This window comes from Rhinolophus sinicus, linkage group LG01, assembly GCF_036562045.2.
Source record: "Rhinolophus sinicus isolate RSC01 linkage group LG01, ASM3656204v1, whole genome shotgun sequence".
Classification (NCBI taxonomy): Eukaryota; Metazoa; Chordata; class Mammalia; order Chiroptera; family Rhinolophidae; genus Rhinolophus; species Rhinolophus sinicus.
In genome coordinates, this window is record NC_133751.1 from 169,243,159 (window position 1) to 169,263,084 (window position 19,926).

General features: G+C 32.9%; 1 protein-coding gene and 1 non-coding gene across 2 annotated transcripts in view; both read right to left on the reverse strand.

Moving 5' to 3' along the window:
- TFPI (tissue factor pathway inhibitor) overlaps nucleotides 1–19,149 on the reverse strand; it is a 64,994-nt gene extending 45,845 nt beyond the window's left edge. The window contains exon 1 of the mRNA XM_019740703.2: nucleotides 18,845–19,149. The gene's annotated coding sequence lies outside the window, so the exon portion shown is untranslated. The remainder of the gene's footprint in view (nucleotides 1–18,844) is intronic.
- On the reverse strand, nucleotides 5,675–5,815 carry LOC141568155 (U4 spliceosomal RNA). Its single transcript, XR_012491198.1, has one exon. It is a non-coding gene; the product is annotated as a U4 spliceosomal RNA (small nuclear RNA).
- Nucleotides 19,150–19,926: the final 777 nt, after the last annotated feature.

Genomic DNA, 19,926 nt, shown 5'->3' on the forward strand with positions numbered 1-19,926 from the left:
ATAAAAAAAAAAGATTCTAAGCCCCCAGAAGCTAAGTGTGTAACATTTGCCACATTATTTTAGGAAAATGAGCAGTTATTATCACTATTATAGAGGGAATTCTGTGGTAAATCCCTTAAGGTGTCCGCCTTACCTTTCCATTCCTGGAATCAGGCTCTGACTCAGTCTTGTAATTGCTATGGAAATATTGCTTCTAATCAAATCTCTGGTCAAACGGTTTCTTCACAGCATCCTTCTTTGAGCATACGATACAAAATAGCTCCATGATTATGTTCCTTTCCCTCATGCTTTTATTTTATTTTTTTAAATCACTGCACTTACCCCTACATAACACATATATTTACTTGCTTGCTGTCTATCTTCTCTGTCCTTAAATGCAGGAATTATCTCTGTTCTGTCTGGTACCTAACAGGAACCCAATAAATTATTGTGGAACAAATTAATGAATTAAGGAATCTGTAAAAAAAAAAAACCGTACATTTTTACAGAAAAGTAAAGAATCACTGGAGAAATTTAAAACAAATACATGCACTAAAATTATTTGAAACTGCATGAATGAAAGTGAACATAATAGACCTCATTTATAAGTTAATCCTCTATTAGAAAATACAATAATTATTTAACTAATTATTTATTCCTTTCCTCTATCTTCCTGCTCATATTCTCTACTTATAACATCTGCTTTCAGAATTCCTATCAAGTGGACAATAACTGAGTCACACTAGCATCTGGCTACTGCTGAATTGCCCAACTTGACAGGAGTAGACACCTGATAGGGACAGGTCAGTTGCTGGTCTACAGAAAGAGGTGTGGTGCAGACTTCCAGAGGGACAAATAACAAGAGTTCACTAGAGAGGCTGCAATGGGGATCTTAGTTGTTTGCATTCTAGTCTCTGGCTTAACTCATGACTGCATGTTCTCTAAAATGCTCCATAGTCTATACTCCATATCAGGGAATTCCAAATCGTGCCCTTGCAGTCCTATTATATGTGTTGTTTAGTGCATCTAGATTAATCTTGTCCTGTGACACAAAATTGATATGTGATTTATGTTATCATCACTTTAACTGACACCATGGTCAGTTTCTTTTTATAATTGTTACAAAAAATGTCAATAACAGAAAGGTAAATGTAGTTGCAGAATTTTTTTCCAATGTGCATTTTGCAACCTTTTGATTATAAATAATTTTCATAATACCAATTTAATTTTTCATTTAAAAATATGTGTAGTGTATTGCTCTTTCAATATAACTTCCAGTACTATAAGAAGCTAATGTGCTTTATAGGTCAACCAGAAATTTCATTTTTCCTAATTTCTGCAATGGGAAAAATGCAAAATTTTTATCAATAAACCATCTAGAAATTGTCTATTTCATTTGTGTTGGATGCTATTTAGGAAAAAAAATAACGTAGCTTAGTTTTTATCTAAGTTTTATATCTGTATAAATTTAAGGTAAGCATTCTATAATGGTTACCAGGGGCTGGAGGTAGGAAAATGGGGTAGATGTTATTAAAGGTACAAACTTGCAACCAGTAGTTAAGTAAGTTCTTGAGATTTAATGCACAGGGTAATGATTATAAGACAACATACTGTATTATAAACTCCACAGTTTGCTAAGAGATTAGATCTTAATTGTTCTCATCCCAAAACAGAAATGATAATTGTGACATAATAGAGATATTAGCTAACACTACCGTGGTAATATTACAATTTACAAATGTATCAAATCAACACATTGCATATCTTAAACCTCATAATGTTATATGTCAATCATATCTCAATAAAAATTTTAAAAAATAAAGGAAGCACTGTCCTTGGTATTGTTGAAATAATATGGGTCAGAGTCAGGCAAAATTTTACTATGACTAATATTACCAGTTATAATAGATTTAAATAAATATTTTCATCCCAAAGTGGAGAAAAGTATGATGGATTGATGATTTTCTGACCAACTGCTCTTATTTTTTAAATTAAATTTCACAGAGACTGAATTTCATTTGTTTCTTAGCCATGTATTTATGGTGCTATTCTTTTAATATTTTAAAAATTATAATAGTTAAATTGAAAAAGTAATACATGTTTGTTTGTAAGAAACCATAAAACCTAGAGAAGAATAAATTATAGAGTAGCCAACAACCTACCCATTCAGAAAAACTTGCTGCATGTGATTTCACATATATGTGAATATGAGTGTGATAATATTTATATGAGCATATGTGAATAATCACAACACGTATGCAGTTTGGTAACCGCCTTTGTCATTGAACATAGGATATAGATATCTCTCCAAAAAGGCCTGCATAACCTCATTTAATGGTACATAATATTTTACTTTTTGAATGTTTTGTACTTTATTTTGTCAACTGGAAAATTAAGTATTTCTATGTTTGAAATTACAAACATCAATGCAATAAATATGTTTGTTTAATGCTTCAAAATTTCCATCAGTATTTCTTTGTAGTAAACTCACACAACAGGAATTACTGGGACAAAAATTTTTGCATTTTTAAGAATATTGATATGTACTGAAACTTGCCATTCAGTGACTAAAGCCAATATTCACATTTTTAGGAGCATATAAAAATGTTTATTTCTTTGAACACACACACACACACACACACACACACACACACACACACGAGGTCTGACATTAAGTTCGCTAACTCATCCTAGAAAAAGTGCTACATACCTCATTGCTGAATATCACTAAGATCACCTTTGAAGTCCTCCCCCTGGGAAGCTATGTACCGACACCAGCTCCTAGTTCACCCTTCAAAGCAATTTTGGAACTCTTTTTCTGGAATGGCCATCAGAGCTGTCATCCTATTACTCTTCATTTCCTGAATGTCATCAAAATGGCTTTCTTTCAGTATTTCCTTTATCTCAGGTAAAGTGTTAAGTCATTGGGGCCAGATCAGGTGAGTAGGGAGGGTCTTCCAATAGTTATTTGTTTACTGGCTAAAAGCTTCCTCACAGACAGTGCCATGTGAGCTGGTGCGTTGTCATGATGCAAGAGCCATGAATTGTTGGCGAAAAGTTCGGGTAATTTTTGTCTAACTTTCACAGAACCTTTTCAGCACTTCCAAATAGTAAACTTGGTTAACTGTTTGTCCAGTTGGTAAAAATTCGTAATGAATAATCCCTCTGATATCAAAAAAGGTTAGTAACATTGTTTTGACTCTTGATTTGGACTGACGGGACTTTTTTGTCGTGGAGAATTGGATGACTTCCATTGTGCACTTTGATGCTTTGTTTCAGGGTTATATTGGTACACTCATGTTTCATCATCAGTGATAACAAGGCGCAAAACATCCTCTTGCCTCTCCAAAAGGTCTTGGCAAACTTTGGCTCTCCTTTGATTTTGTTCATTGGTCAGCTCCTTTGGGACCATTTTTCCACACACCTTTCTCACGCCAAGATTTTCAGTTTAGATGTTCCTGTTTCTTTATTGATTTTTACTTGATTTGCTATGTTTCTCATACTCAGCCGACAATTCTGATGCACAATTTGACACATTTTTGCAATGTTTTCTTCAGTTCTCCTCGTTACTGGCTGCCCTGACCTCACCAGTGACGTGTTCTCTCCCCTCAGAAAAACGTTTAATCTATTTGTACACTGCCATTTTTAAATGGCATTATCACCGTAAACTTGGACTACCATGTCCCAGATTTCACTTCCACTCTTGCCAAGTTTAACAAGAAATGTTGTGTTTGTTCGTTGCCCTAATTCAAACTCAGACATTCTTGCGACAGCACGCAAAAACACGCAACAAGAATGAATGCCACTCCGCAATACACTACCACATCTCACAAGAACACAGCTGTGAGACACTGATATACCTTACCAAGCTGTTTGTACAGTGTTGCCAATGTAAGCACATGGTGGCAAGTTCATGAATGTTAGTTGTCAGACCTCATAAATCTTCCATATTTCATGTCAGAGCATCACAAATATTTAGTACCCATACAGAAAAAAAAGCAAAACTAAAATCTCTGCGAACATATATACTTGTAAGTTTTTATGTTGTAATTTGAAGTATATTCTGGAATATCAGAAAATCAGAAACTTCTGGATAATGTTTTGAGATGAGAGGTGCCTATGACATGTAAGGTAATATTGGAAGTGGGTTTGGCGAGAGGTAGCCAAATTTGTGAGGAAATTAAAAATTAAATTTAAGAGAATTTGGTGATTTAAATAATTTTGCGGAAGGTGAGGAGGAGAGAAAAAAATCAAGGACAGCTACAGTTTCTGACTTAAAAAAAAAAAAGGTCAATGGATGGTTCCCAGCAATGAGGCGGGGAACCTAAGAAAAAGAACATGTCACTTAGGAAGGTGATGAATTCAGTGTGAGGCAGTTTGACTGTGAAGTGTTTGTGAGACATTCATTGGAGCCTTGAAGTAAGGAGACAGAAATGTGAGAATCAGTACATAAGTGATAATTAGTTCTGTGGAGTGGGTGATATTGATATGTTTAACAAATAGTTAAGTAACATTTGATATGGAGCAGGCATTCTTCTCAATACTTTACAAATACCAATTCATGTAATCCTCATAGTGACTCTATGAGGTGACTGTGAAGATTGGAAGGAATATCCTAGCAGTGAACGCTGAACAACAAGGATGACGAGAGTAGGTCTGAGAAGACACAAATAGCCAGAGAGGCAGAAGAAACTGGAAGGCTATAGTGACACAGATGCTGAAGGAAGTAAGGACTTCCAGAAATTGTTTTAAGTCGACAATGTCTAAAGCACAGAGAGTTCAAATAAGGCAAGAGCTGAAAAGCATGCCTGGGGTTTAGTTACAATGGCCTCATCGGTACCCTTGCCAACTTGCAAATACGATTTGGTACAGTGGTGGGAGCAGCAGAAGGTGAGCTGAGGAACTGGAAGAGAAGCTGTGAAACAGCAATTTAGAATATCATTTTATAAATAGAGTATGCTGAAAAGTAAGAGAGCATTTGAAGGGAAACTTTTGTGGAAGGTATAGTTTTATATGTTTCTGCTACTAGATAGGGAGAGACAAAAGCTTAAGCAAAGATATAATGAACAGAGGATGAGATCCTAGGCACAAGTGAAGAAAGAGGGTCTAACTCTGGCCTGAAGAAAAGGGTCTCTTCCATTAAAATTAGAGATTTTCTTCGGTGGCATCAGGGCGGGTGACACGTGGTACATTTTTAGGTGTGTGTGTATATACATGTATGTATGTCCGTATTTTGTGTGGCAGTTGTTGAAGAGTAGACAGAAAGATGAAGGTTTTCTTGCTGTGATTCAATTTTCTATGTAAAGAAGAGGTTGAGATTATCTGTTTAAAATTTCAAGAAGCTGTGAGGGTTTGACATTTTTCTCTAGGGAAAATAAAATGTGGTAGTGGAAATTTCTTATTAAAAGATTTCTGGGCTGCTGGAAGCCTACATTATAAAGCTATAGTATTAATAATTTGTTCTTCAAAATTCAGTGCTTCTTCCCTACACATACAAAAATTACACTTTTAAAGGATTCAGATTAAGATTTTATCAATCAGACAGAGATAAAGCACAAAAAGGGCTGGACGTTGGGGAATATTAGTACAAGGAAATAGATAAGTGGTTTATTATATTTATCACCTAATACTTTTCCTACATGTCTACATTCTTTGTTCAAAACTGTAGGTGATACTTTAAGTTAAAGATACTACACTTGGGAATTTAAAATTATGAAAATCTCTAAGTGCACATTCATGTTTATTTTAGTAGAGAAAATAACACTATAGTTTTAATTAGCAATAATAGCACCTCAGATAAACCTCATTGGTTATGATACTGTCACTGCACAAAGCTAATACTACAGTTTTAAGCAATGTAGGTGTGCAACATTTTGACAATTATTAGATATGGTAGTATATCCATCTGCCAGACATAATAATATTACACAAAGTTAAATTGGTAATGATAATGACTAGAAGATAAAGTGGGGAATAATCACAGTAATATGAAATATAAAACTGTATACAAAAATATATGTATATTTTAAGATCAACTAAGCATTAATTGGTATTCATGCAGAAAAATATGTTTTAATAAAGGAAAATACATTAGGTCAGTGAGATTGTGGATGTATTTTTATCATTGTTTTTAACTTTTGAAGTTGTTGTTTCAATCATCTTGTTTGTTTGCTTATGAGACAAGCATTCTGTGCCACTTTTCAATGATAGCAGGTGAGTTGAATACGTTCATAATCCAGTTCTCAGGGAAGAGGGAAGAAGAGCCTATGCCCAGCTATGGAATACATTTGTAATTAATACACTCTTCATTGATCCACATAATCATAGTGATTCCATTTTACTTACAATGATTGGCTTAGATGCTTCTACGTGATAAATGTCTGGCCACTGAGATGAGAGGGAAAGTATGCTATCTTCCAAGGCTGGGGACTGGGTACTTTTGAAAAAAATCCTTTTTAAGAAGAACTACCTTGAGATAAAGATGACATTCTGTGAATAATGAAAATAAAATCATGGAGAAAAACTGGATTTATGTTGAATTAAGTAGTGTTAAAGCATCCTACCTCTGTACTTTGTATGATGTGAGTTAAATGGTCTCATTATTTAAGCTACTTATGCTATGGTTTTGTTCTACCAGCAGCCAAATGTAACCCAACTAAGAGTTATATTGTTATTTTAACTTAAACTGGTCATTAACCAATGTTTTGCAACATTTTAATTCAAGGATACTTGGAGGATGAGAAAATAGCATAAGTACTACAAAGCCCAGGTTAGAATCCCCTTTTTACTCATTAAAACTGTTTTGACATTAAAATAAAGCCTGAAGTTTTACTATAAAAGAGTCAAATTTTCAAATTATGTTTTAAAATTATGCCTAGAGTAAAGATAAAATGTGAGAAACACTGAAGCAAAACATTCTATACCTGACAAGTAAATTAATATTAGAAACAGACTGATATAAAAATAAAACCAAAACAACAACAAAAAAACGAAGCTCCCCAAATAATCACACACTATTGACTCTAATCATGTTTACTAAAAGACTGGCCAATCCACTAGGGAATCATCTATTGAATTTCACTTTTGGTGCAGGAAGTCATACTTCTGGAGAATTAAGCAATGTGAAATTTCCTAATGTTAGCCAATAGGTTAAATCTTAACACTTATCTGTATTTTAGTTTGTGACAATTTCATTGATTAAAACCGGTTATTCTCTTTGTTTTAGATACAGAAGTGGTTGCCAGGTATACTTTTATAAAGCAGGGGAGTTTCCTCTAAGAATACAATATGTTAAAAGCTGTTCCCTGTGTAGGCCTAACTTCTTGTCATTCACAACATGAGAAATAAAAGTAAAAAGTGATCCCATAGGGTGGAAATGGTAATACAGGGAGAAAGAAAGAGTGGGTGTCTTCATGTTAACACCAAATAGCATACAACATGTGTAAACTACATTTATTAAAAAAAAATACAAAAGCTGAAATGGAGGACAAGGTTTACAATTATATGCTGCTAGAGATAAAAGGAACTATAGAGATAAGTATCTGAACTATCCTAGTTTTTTTTAATGAGGAAACTGAAATCCAGAAATGGATTTTTTTCCCCCAGTCTTTTCATTTACTTGTTTGCTGAGCTTCACCTCAAGCATAGGAATTGTGACTATTCAAGGGAAGGGCAACTTCATGCCATGGAAAGACCTACTATTCTCACAAATATTCTCTCTCTCTCTCTCTCTCTCTCTCTCTCTCTCTCTCTCTCTCTCTCTCTCTTTTCCTAAAGTGAATTTCAGATTGTTTACAATCTCTAGAAATTAGGATTTCATCAAATCATAAGTAGGGGGCATTTTTATTCTCTGTTTTGGTCCAAAGTCCTATAAGTTAAATAAGTCGAGAAACTCATCAACTAAAAGAACTGTTTTTTAAATTTCTGTGTTTGTATTTTTGAAGAGGAAAAATAATCTCCCTTTAAATAATAACAGAGAATATTAATTCTTATTGTTAATTAAGAGAGAAGAGTGGAGGGCTGGGATATAGAGAAGAAAAATTAAGGAGCAATAAGAGGAAGGGTAAAGAGATAATTTGGAAGTTAAGAATAGGGAAATGTAAATACATAGACATTTTTCTAAAAATTTATAAATGAAGTCCAAAAAAGAATTTGATATATGCTAAAATTACAGTGAACAAAGGAAAATAAAATAGAAACACATAATAAAGGAAATAATTTCAAATATTATTTATTATATAGTTGCCCATAAATACTAAAACTCTTTCAGAAAAAATCGTGTGGAATTCTTTTGTCTGGATTTTATAGTTAAATTTGTAAGACTTTTGTTTGTTTGTTTTTCAAAAACGGTGGCATTTGTTTCTTTGAATGATTTCACTTTTCTTCATCATAGTAACTCTAATTCCCATGCTAATCCAGTTGGTTTAAAAGCAAAGCTCTTCACAGCATGCTGTTTCCATTTCTTTAAGGGGGGAAAAACAAATAAAAGTTGGAATTATATGCCTAAACCAAAATGTAGGTTTCTGAGAATACAGTTTTACTCAACTACTAATGCCAATAGCTCCAAATGGAAGGAAATGGAAAAAAACAAAACAAACAAACAAACAAACAAAAAAACCACACAAATGAATACAATACATTTTGATGTGAGGGGAGAAATAAAATAATTGAATATGTTAACCGTGTATTTCTCTATTATTGTTACTATCCATATTGCGAGAGAATGATATAGAAATACCTATGACTGCTTCTGTCTGTTTTTCCTGCTTTTTGTATCTGCTTTTTTAGGTACCCATTACCGAGTAAGGTAGGAAAATGGTATTTCAGGGCCATTGCTTCTCTAATTATTTGTCTCTCTATCTCTTGGATATACAATTTATTCTAATTAATCTATTAACTCATATTGAGTATCATATCTATGGGCAGGGAGTATATATACTTTGGAAAGAAATGGAAAGACAGACAGTTGAAATCTTCCTAACAGGGTTCAAATTAGAACTTTGATTCATAGCTAATATAATTTAGGTCGATATTGCCTTTTTTATTTCAAGGCTCAATAGCTAAAGTCAGGGCAGTTTTCTCATTTCCCCTCAATCTGTTGCAATCCCAGATTTTGTCTCTGCTTAAACAAATCTATTGGAGGCTTCTTAACTTTCTGCTTCTGATTATCTCAGCTTGGGTGAGAAAAGGAGAGGAAAATGTTAGCTCATGTACCGGAATTTCCCACAAAATATTACTATATTTTTTCCATTAGGACAAGAGAAAAAAAATATGGACTCAACATACCTGAGACTAGATATTGAGAACATTTTGGTGTCTGATACATGATAAAATATGTAACTTTTTTTTTCTGACTAGAAAAGAGTTATGGTTCCAAATATAAAGTATCATAAACATGATGAACCAATTATGATTAATTTTGTCGTTCCACCGTGAGAGTAATTCTCCTGCAGAAATAAGTCCTAATGTGAAAAACCTTGGAATTTCTAATGTGCTCTAATGAAAAGTATCTGGGGAGGGGTCTGAGCCTAGTTCAAGATTGGAACTGCAGCTGTTGGTGACTCTACACACATGTTTAGATGACATTGTGAGTTCAACTTGTCTGAATCATCACTATAAAGGGACAGGGAGCCAGCCCCAGGAGCTGAGTCACAGTCCTCCAGGGACCATTAAATGTTGATCTTCAGCCACTTGCATTCAGACTGTAAAATGGCATACCCATGAAAAAATAACTATTGGCCCAGAGAATGAAAGGCAATTGGTGTCACTTGCTTTATTATTCATAGCATCCAGGAAATAGTTCTCTTCTTCTCTTGGTTCCTTACATTGGATGCTCATTATTTTACATTTTCATAAGGACCAATTAGTTTTTCCAAATTGCCATTCCTTTTTCTCCTATCCAAACTCTACTTAACGCATAATCAGATAATCAGGAATCAGATAATATTTTCTTGTTAAATGTCTCACTTAAATTAATGCCCTACAATTAAATTTCCTTAATTGTAGTTTTCTGAAAATAGAGATCAGTTTTGATGTTTTCATAAGCTACTTCAAACATAATTAGGTTAATTTATAAATGATTAAAATTTATTACATTGTTCATATGATAAAATTTATCACATACTTTTTGTATCTTTGTATATAAAAACCATGTAGTTAATACTCATCTTTGAAAATATTAAAAATATAATCTGCTTATTTAGGTATAATGATAGAACTAAAAGACATCCTAAAATAATTCAATCTTTTCTTGGCTTTGCTTCTCAAATGATCTTTTCTCTAAGATTTCTTATCCATAGGATAACTTATCTCTGTGCCCCTCCAAACCCCTCAACCTTTCACCACCCATGTCGATACATTTCATCATGATTTCATCATGCCTCAGATACATCTTTCGTGGTGATATATTAGCTCCTGAGAGATCTGAGCAATACTATAGACTTCCTCTAAAGTGCAAATATACACTTGCACATATATTTTTTCACACACATTTTTGAAGACTATCCATAGATGCCCACTCACTTATGTCCTTTCAGGTGAGTCTTCTACTGCCTATTAGGGAGGAAAATTGGTCACTTGTATCTCTCTGACTTCTGAATGAGAAGATGATAATACGGAGTGCAGGCAAGTGTCAGTGGGAGAACAATGTTGACATAATAGTGATAATGGTGAGCACTGGTACCTCAGGAACCTCTTACTTTTGTAAGGGCTATAATTAATGAATACAAACTTACAATGGTTTTAAGAGTTTCATTTAGAGTTTGACCACATATAGAAAGACAAATGTTTTCTTTAGTGTGTATCTGTTTCTTTTTTTCATAGTCTGTACAACTATGCTAAATGAGATTAAAACTACGGAACTTAAATAAGAGGCATAGAAGCTTGCATAATGTACATACTCTCACATAATTATAAACTAAATTCTAATGCTAAATATAGACTTTGCAATATTTCTCACTTGGGATTATCAGTTTGCCTTAATTGGTATAAATAATTGAACAGGAAACACCTGGAGTTAAGAGTCCTTTCATTAAAGAGAAAGTTTTAATTTGCACTATCAGTTAACTTTCCCCAACTTTCAATATATGGAAGTAGCCAGGAAGGAGGGGAGGAAAGATAATTATGAGAAATTGAGATAAGAAACTATATCAGGAAGGGCAATCTTCATTATAAGCTCTAGAGACTCTAGGTAAATAACACTAAGAACTCATAGTTTTGAAAATGCCTATTGAACAAGTGACAACTTGATTGGTTTTAAGCTTGTGGGGTTCGTTTGTCATCTAAAATAGAAGAGAGTAAGATATTAACTGCCCCAAATACTACTATTATCAGAAAAACATAATGAAACAAATAAACTACTTATCTGAAATAAAATAATTATTCTGTAGAAATAGTGAATTTCTTTTCATTGTACAAATATGTAAATGTATTTACTCATCTAACATAGTTTCTGGGATACAGCAGGCAAAAATGTGTTTATATTATCCAGGCAAACTAATGAATCATAGTTCATATGCCTTTAGATTTTCTCTTTCTATAATATTTATGGTGATTTTTTACTTTATAGGATATCTTTAAAATAATATTTTAAAAAATAGCCCTTCTACTTCCAGAAACAATGGATTAATACAGACCAGATTTATCCTCCCACCTGAAACACCTTAAAAATATAAAACTGTCAAATAGTGAAATGATGGTTTTCAACTAATTCAACATTGGCTAGTGAAGAACAGTGATTCCCTAAGTATGGTGAATAAGAGTTCAGCCCTACATTCTGACATTTGCTTCAGTGTACTGACTGAAGAAAGTTTCCACACTGCAGTCCAGGGAGGGGGGAGTTCTGGAATTTCCAGGTGGTTTCCCTGAGTTAAAGTGACAAAGCAGGGAGTCGGGGGAGGCCAAGGCAGTTGGAGTTTGCAGGACAGAGTACCAAAAAGTAAAGAGCCACACAGCAACAGAGATCTGGGGGTCTTCAGAAGGTCCTTAAGTCTTCAACTTAATACTGATCAGTGCATGCATGAGAGAAAAGTACCCAAGTTTGGGTAAATAACAACCTGAAAGGGCTAGAGGGGACAACACTTAGAACACATGAAAGCCGGAAATATTTCTTGTCCTAAACTGTGAAAATCTAAATTCATGGAACATCAAGTAGAGCATTCAGAAGGTTGTTTTCATCAGTACTGGGGAAAATTTAACCACAGACTTTCTCTGATTTGCCTAACAAAGCTTAACAGCAAGATAACAAACTACCAAATTGTTTCCAAGTAATTAAACTGCATCCCAGATTAGAATTCAAGATACAACATTTTCAGAACCCAAGAAGATAAAATTCACAACGTCAGTCATTCAAATAAAAATCACAAGGCATGCAAATAACAACAAAATATAACTCATAATGAGAAGAGTCAAAATGACACAGAAAATAGAATTAGCAGACAAGAATATTAAAATTGTAATTTTAACTGCATTGCGTATGTTCAAGAAACTAGAAAATAGATTGTGTACTAAGTACAGAAAGAAGATACAGACCCCAAATGAATTTTTAGAAAATAAAAATGACAATATCTGAGGTGAAAAATTCACTATATGTGATTATAAACAGATTAGACATTGCTTAAGAATAAAAAAAGAGAGAGAGATAATGATAGAAGCCATGTAAATTGAAACAGGAAATAAAAAATGACTCAATACCATGAATGGAGTACGAGTGTGCTGTGAAGTTCACTTTAAGCATCGTAATTTCTATACATGTAATTGGAGTCCTGGAAAGAGAGGAGAGTGCCTGAAGGAGGAAAATGGCACCAGGTGGAATTGTGGATCTATGCAGAGGCATGAAGATGCCAAAGCAAATAACTACATGGGCAAATATAAAAGGCTTTTTTTTTTTTTTTTAACATTTAAATCTCTTTAAAATATAACTACTTCAACAATGTGGACAAATATACCATACTAATTAATATAAGATGTTAATAAGATGAGTCGAGGGTATATAGTTACTCTTTCTACGTTAAAAATTGTCTGTAAATCACCATTTTTTCTGTAAATCTAAATGTGTTCTAAGTAAAAAGTTTATTTAAAATAGATAACCAGCTGTTTGAAACCAAAATAATGACATTGTAGTGTGTTATTTATAACATATGTAGAAACAAAATGTACGACAACAATAGCTCAAAGCCCCAGCAGAGAAAACAGTAGCATACTGTTTGAAGTTTCTTATACTGTTGGATGAATGGGTTAATATCACCTGGGGTAAATCGAAGATGTATACTCTAAGCCCCAAAGCAACCACTAAAATAGCAAAATGAAATAATAGCAAATACACCAAAGAAGGAGATCAAATACTATCTCATGCATGATACTATATGCAAAACAAGACTCCAAAGAAGTAAAAAAAGGAAACAAAAACAGATATGGCCAATAGAGCAGCAGCAAGGTGGTAGACTTAAACTAAAGTATATCAATTATCGCATCCAATGTAAATGTTCCTAACACTCCAATTCAAAGGCAAATACTGTCTGATTGAATAAAACAGGAAGACCCAACTATTTTTTGCCTAAAAACCCACTTTATATATGAACATACAAAGAAAAAGTAAGAGAAAGATATTTGGAAACTAAAGATATTTGGGAATCTCAAATATTTGGAAACTAACATTCTTCTAAAAAAACCCATGGGTCAATGTTGAAATCACAGGGGAATTAGAGGATATTTTGAACTGAATAAAAATGAAAACACAGCATCTCAAAAGACAGCCAAAGTAATATTTAGAGAAAAAAAATAAAAATTAAAGTGAATATCAATGAAATAAAAATATAAAAACAATAGAGAAAGTAAATGAAACCAAAGACTGGATCTTTTACAAAATATGTAAAATTGATTACCCTCGATATAGACTGAAAAGGAAAAAAAGAGAAGATTCACAAATCACCAATGTTAAAAAGCTAGAGGTTTCATATCCTTACAGATTCTAGTATAAGGAAATATTAAGAACTTTATGCCAACAGATTAACAACTTAGATGTAATGGACAAATTTCTTAAAAGTCACAAGCTGCCAAAGCTCATTCAAGAAGAAATAGATAAACTAAATAGCACTATATTTTTTTAAGTTGAATTTTGTAATTACAGACCTTCCCACCAAGAAAACTTAAGCTCCAAATGGTTTCCCTGGTGAATTCTACCAAACATTTAAAGGAGAAATAATATCAATTTTACAGAAAATTTAACAGAAAGCAGGAGATACTTGGCATCTTATTCTGTAAGGCCTGAATACCCTGATACCAACCCCCATTCCCCACCAAAAAAAGACATTATGAATAAAAAACATTAGCCTCAAGTACAACAATATCAGGTAAAAATATGTTCCAATTTCCATTAGGAAACAAATAGGAAAATCCTGTTTTAATTTTTAAAAATTAGTTTTTAATCATTCAATAGTTTTCTTTTACTTTTTTATTATGTTAAAATAGCTATAGCATGAAATTTGCTACTTTAACCACTTTTAGGTATATGATTCAGTGACATTCATTATATTCACAATGTTGTACAATCACCACTACTATTTCCAAAATTCTTTATCACCCCAAACAGAAACTGTATTCATTAAGCAATAACTCACCATTCATTGCTTCCTCTAGGTTCAGGTAACCTCTAATCTACTTTCTGTCTTTATGAATTTGCCTGTTCAAGATGCCCCATATAAGTAGAATTATACACTATTTGCTTTATTTTGTCTGGTTTGTTTCAATTATCATAATGTTCTTAAGATTCATTTATGTAGCATGCATCATAAACGTTCATTCATTTTGTATTCATGTATATTTGAAATCAATTGCAAAAAGATTAAAGAGCGAGCATATGATATTTGATATAATCATTTTCATTCATTTTGGGCGACTTTATTTGAAGTTTCCTACATACATTTGAAAAATATTATGAAAAATTTGCAACGAACACTGTTATTCTGGAGACTCACCCCTTTGCTGAGATCTACTCCATTTCTAAGCCTTGCGAAATGAGGAATGAGGTGATGCTTACAGATGGGTTATTATGGAATTCAAAGATGGGATAGATGTTGATAAAGAATCATGAAGAGGAGATATAGAATGAGGTTGGCAGCAGAGTGGTGATGGTGATGAAGGGTGTCAGTGGCACACTTTGCTTAGTAATTTTAAAACACTACATGTTATCAGTGCCATGTTGTTGGATCCTTTCATTTTTCTGATGTTGAAATAATCTGATCAACAACATATGATACTTATTCAGTCTAGAGAGAATACTACCATCACAATTTTACTGGGGAGTTCCTTGCAATAAGTCCATGTCTCCCCAGGGATCTGTGGTCCATCAGATGGAACAGTTGGGATAGAAATATTACACCATTGGGACTTGCACTACAAGTATGGACCACGATGTCCTTCCACTCTTGTTTTTAAAGTAGTTTGAAATGTAGTTGTTCCAACTGAGAGAGAACACAGAATCCCAAAGAGATGGACATAACAGATTGGATATGGGTCCAGTGCTTTTTGTCATTGCTTGTGGAAAGAAGAAAAGTGGAAATGATTAGGTTGCCCTCAGCTGTTTGGTAGTTGAATCTGAGGCTCTGATTCCTCATGGCACCTGCCACTTACAAAAGTAAAGACGGGGAGAAGGGTAGTGGGAAGACTGGGCTCCTGGAGATGACATATCCAAGAAAACAATCACTGAGTACCTCAGAGACCCAAGAAAGACGACTTAGCATAAAAATAACTCTCTAGGATAACCTGCCTTGTATTCATTTTGGTGAGGTTTAGTATCCAGAAACAAGGACTTCAATAGTCACTCTATGTCCTGAATTTAGATTTCTCCTAATGCACATGGTACCAATCAGAAAGAATGATAGTATTGGTATATTTCTATAAAAGGTATAATGCATACACACACACACACACACACACACACACACACACACACACATATGTGTATGTATAAGTCTATATATATATATATATATGCTTAAATAATGGAAATTTATTTTCTCCCAGTTCTGGAGGTTGTGAGTTCCAAAAACAGCCAATTTGGTTTCTGATGAGAGCTCTGTTTCTGGCTTGCATATGGTTATCTCCTTCTTCTTCTTCCTCTTCTTCTTCTTCCTCTTCTTCTTTTTTTTAAAAGATTTTTTTATTAAAATACAGCTAACATACAATATTATATTAGTTTCAGGTGTACATCATAGTTATTCAACAGTACCCACCTAGCCCTATACAGTGTTAATTGCACATTATTGATTTTATTCCCTATGCTAAAGAAGTGATCACCATGATAAGTCTAGCAACTATGGTAAAAACTATGTATAGTGCAAGGTGGTACTAGTCAGGGGGACCACTTACTAAATTATATAAATTTCTCACTACTGTGCTGCACACTTGAAACTAATATACAATAATATTGAATGTCAACTTTAATTGAAATTTAAAAGGGGTGAAAGATCAATAATATTTTTGTTTTTAAAAAGGTAACTCTGCAAATTAAATTCCCCAAGTTAAATGTTTTAGATGGTAAACAAGAAAAGGGTACCTGGAGATAGGCTTTGTTGAGAATGGATGAGTTGGATTGTTAAATCATGTCTACAAGGCAAATTTAAATTGGTGATATAATTAACACATTTTAATCAATATTATCATTTAACTTATTTAATTTATACTAATAAATAAGATTTTTAAAACACCCCTGAGTATTTCCCTTCCCTTTTCATGTTGTTTCTCGCACTTTTATTTATGTTTTTATTTTTTGGATGTTTACTTTGCTTTTTTTTTTTCTTCTGTTAGGTAGAGCTATCAGTTGAAGTCTGTCTTAAAAGTTTGTGACACTGATTTTAATAAATGAACCATTCCTAAAGAATCTATAGTACATTTACTAGTTTGTTAGATTGCTAGTAGGTGTTCTGGGAATATGTAAAGCCTTTTGAGCTGGGCCTTTTTCCTCCAGTAGTTTGTCATCCTGTTGAATTATCTTTTGAATTTGAATAATGTAGATAGCTAAAATCTGGAAATTAATTTTTAAGGAAGGAGCAAATTAGTGTTTTGAAAAGTATTGTTTACTATAAGAACAATTTTCCACTTTATAGGTTATTATTATTTTGAAATTGAGCAACAATAGACAATTCTAGTCAAAATAGTTGTTCAACCAACAAACAAAGCCTGGAGTTATGGACAATCAGACCAGCAAGCACCAGCTGATGGCAGAATCCATTTGAATAGGAGCCACATTTCCCAAAGGGCTTTTTTAATCTCATCATTGGAGGTAAACCAGATGCATAAAGATATCAGACTGTATTTAAAAAAAGAATACTTGTCCAATTCAGCACACCTAATAGAGAGGGAACTAAATAGCAGTATAAATGTCATTAAAGTTCTCCAAGGAAATTCGATGATCACCTGAGGAAGACAAATTTGGTTTCCCAATATAACTATTAAAATTGTTAAATGTAGCTATTTAAAATTTTTACTCTTACTTCTATAGTGTAATTAGATAATTTTTGTATTTACATTAATATTTTTAATCTGTTGATCCCCATGAATATTTTATATAATTTTAATAACCTATAGGCCCCAAATTAAATTTTCATACTCCAGTAAATTTTCAGAGATTATTTACCCTTTAGTTTAAGGACTAGATGAGATATAGATAACATGTCTTGAAATAATCATGTACTAGAATGATGAATTAAAAATAATCCTAAAAATGTTTTATGAAAGGATTTTGTTAGGATCAAACTTGCAATAATTGTAAATCAACACAACTTTCCCCTTCTGACGTAAATATTATGCTTTTGCACATAAAATGTGACTCTTGGGGCTGTACGTTTCCTGCTTGGGTTCTGCCCTTTGTGTTTATGTTATCATATATTACACAAAGTCATTTTGTGACTAATTTCCAGAGCTCTGAGTCACAGTGTGGCTGTTGCTTATCTTTGCTTTTTTTTTTCTACATGGAACTGCTTTCGGCACTCATTTTTTGGTAATACTCTCACACAAATGAGTTTTTTCCTTAATTTAATTTTTGTTTCATTATAGTTCTGTACTTCTATATTATGTGTTTTCCTTCACTACCAGAAGCAAAGTTTAATATCATTTCATAACCGAAAAGAAAGTGACAGTACATAGTATAGGTATATAATCTATGGCTTTAATTTCCATAATTGTACTACATATAGACTTGATCATATATGTTCTTATTTAAATATCTTAGAATATGAGCTTTGGTCTTTGGAGACTTATACAATATTTCCATAGAAATATTTATTAATGCTGTCATGATATTTAACTTAGATTACAAGAATTCTAATGTTTATATCTCATTTTAAATATCACTAATTAATGGCAATGAAAGAAGCTTGTTTAAACATAAGGCTCTCAGGTAGTTTATTGTATTTCTTTACACATTACTAAATAATATTTAAAGGAAAACCATATGTTTGGAAAATTCCAATTTAACAGACACAATTAGTAAAGAATTGCTACTACAAACTTAAAATTATAAGAAAGGATACATCTGACCAACTTCTTACAAAATTGTTTATAATCTTAAATGCACAAACATATATTGCATATATACATATATATGTATATATATATATACATATATATGTATATATATATATAATTTGCTTAAGAACTAAACGCACAGTTCTGAGTACCTAATTTTTCATTGCAATATGAGTTTACTTTGTTTACAGAGAAGAGTCAATTTTCATTTTAGAGTTGCAGACAATAGTCCTCCCCACCCCTCTTTACCTCTCAGTACCCTGCTTCCCCCCAAAAACATAAATAAAAAATAAAATAAAGGTTACTTTTCATGGGCTAGAAAAATATACTGCCAAGTACTCACGTGTAAAATCTCTGAAGAAAGTTCTTGGAAAGATTTTTTCAAAGCGAAGTTGAGGTAATTTTGTTTTCCCTTCCAGGCACTGAATAGAGGATTTGTCTTTTCTACTTCTTCTTTTAAACAGATCAAGAAACGGGAGTGGAGAATAATGAAAGAAATGAAATCTGATCCTGCTAGCAGTGAAAGAGTGAGGTAAGAATCTGACGATTATCCAGCCCAAAGTCGCTCCCCTCCGTTGCAGAAAGGAGGGAGCCTCAGAGCCGGCAGTTGGGAATAACCAGGCTTCCTGTTTAGGTCACTCCAACTCTCTGTAGGCTAGTTTCACCAAACTCTCCAAAAGCCTTTTCTATTATGCAGGAAGCAGACAAAGGAAACAGTTTACACTAAGATTTCACAATTACTGTTTTCGAATGACTGTTTCTTTTGCTTTAAAGGATTCTTTTTGTAATCATCAGTTAAAAAAAGATACTTCTTCCAGTTAATATTTTTAAAACATTGTATACTTATTATTACATTGTTACTTAAGGAAATGAACTTTTTTTGCACTTTGTTTCTTGTCTTCTTCAAAGTATTTCATCCACATGGTCAGTACATAGTATATGAAAAAATATGAGAGCCATTGAAGTTCCGTCTGATTAGAGAAGCAATATGTTGTATTGTCTATCGCAGAATGTCAGGCTGTGAACCCTGCCTTAGCTACTTGCTAGCTTTGCAACTTTGGTCAATTATTTAATTTCTCTGTGTCATAGTTTCTGTTTTCCTAAATAGTGATAATAAAAATTTCTAGGAATGATATAAGTAGTAAATGGATTTATATGTGGTATGTGTGTGTGTATACATATGTATATATATATATGTGTGTGTATATATGTATATATATACATATATATGTAAATGTACTCATATATACATATACACATATATAAATATATAAAAAACACTTAAGATAGTCCTCCACACACAGCGAACCGTCAATAAATGTTAACTATTGTGTTCATTGCTGTTGTTTGTGTTATATTATTATTATTTTATAAAGTGTGTAAATATTTAAAGATGTCACTCAACTTTGCTCTGCATAGGTTGCT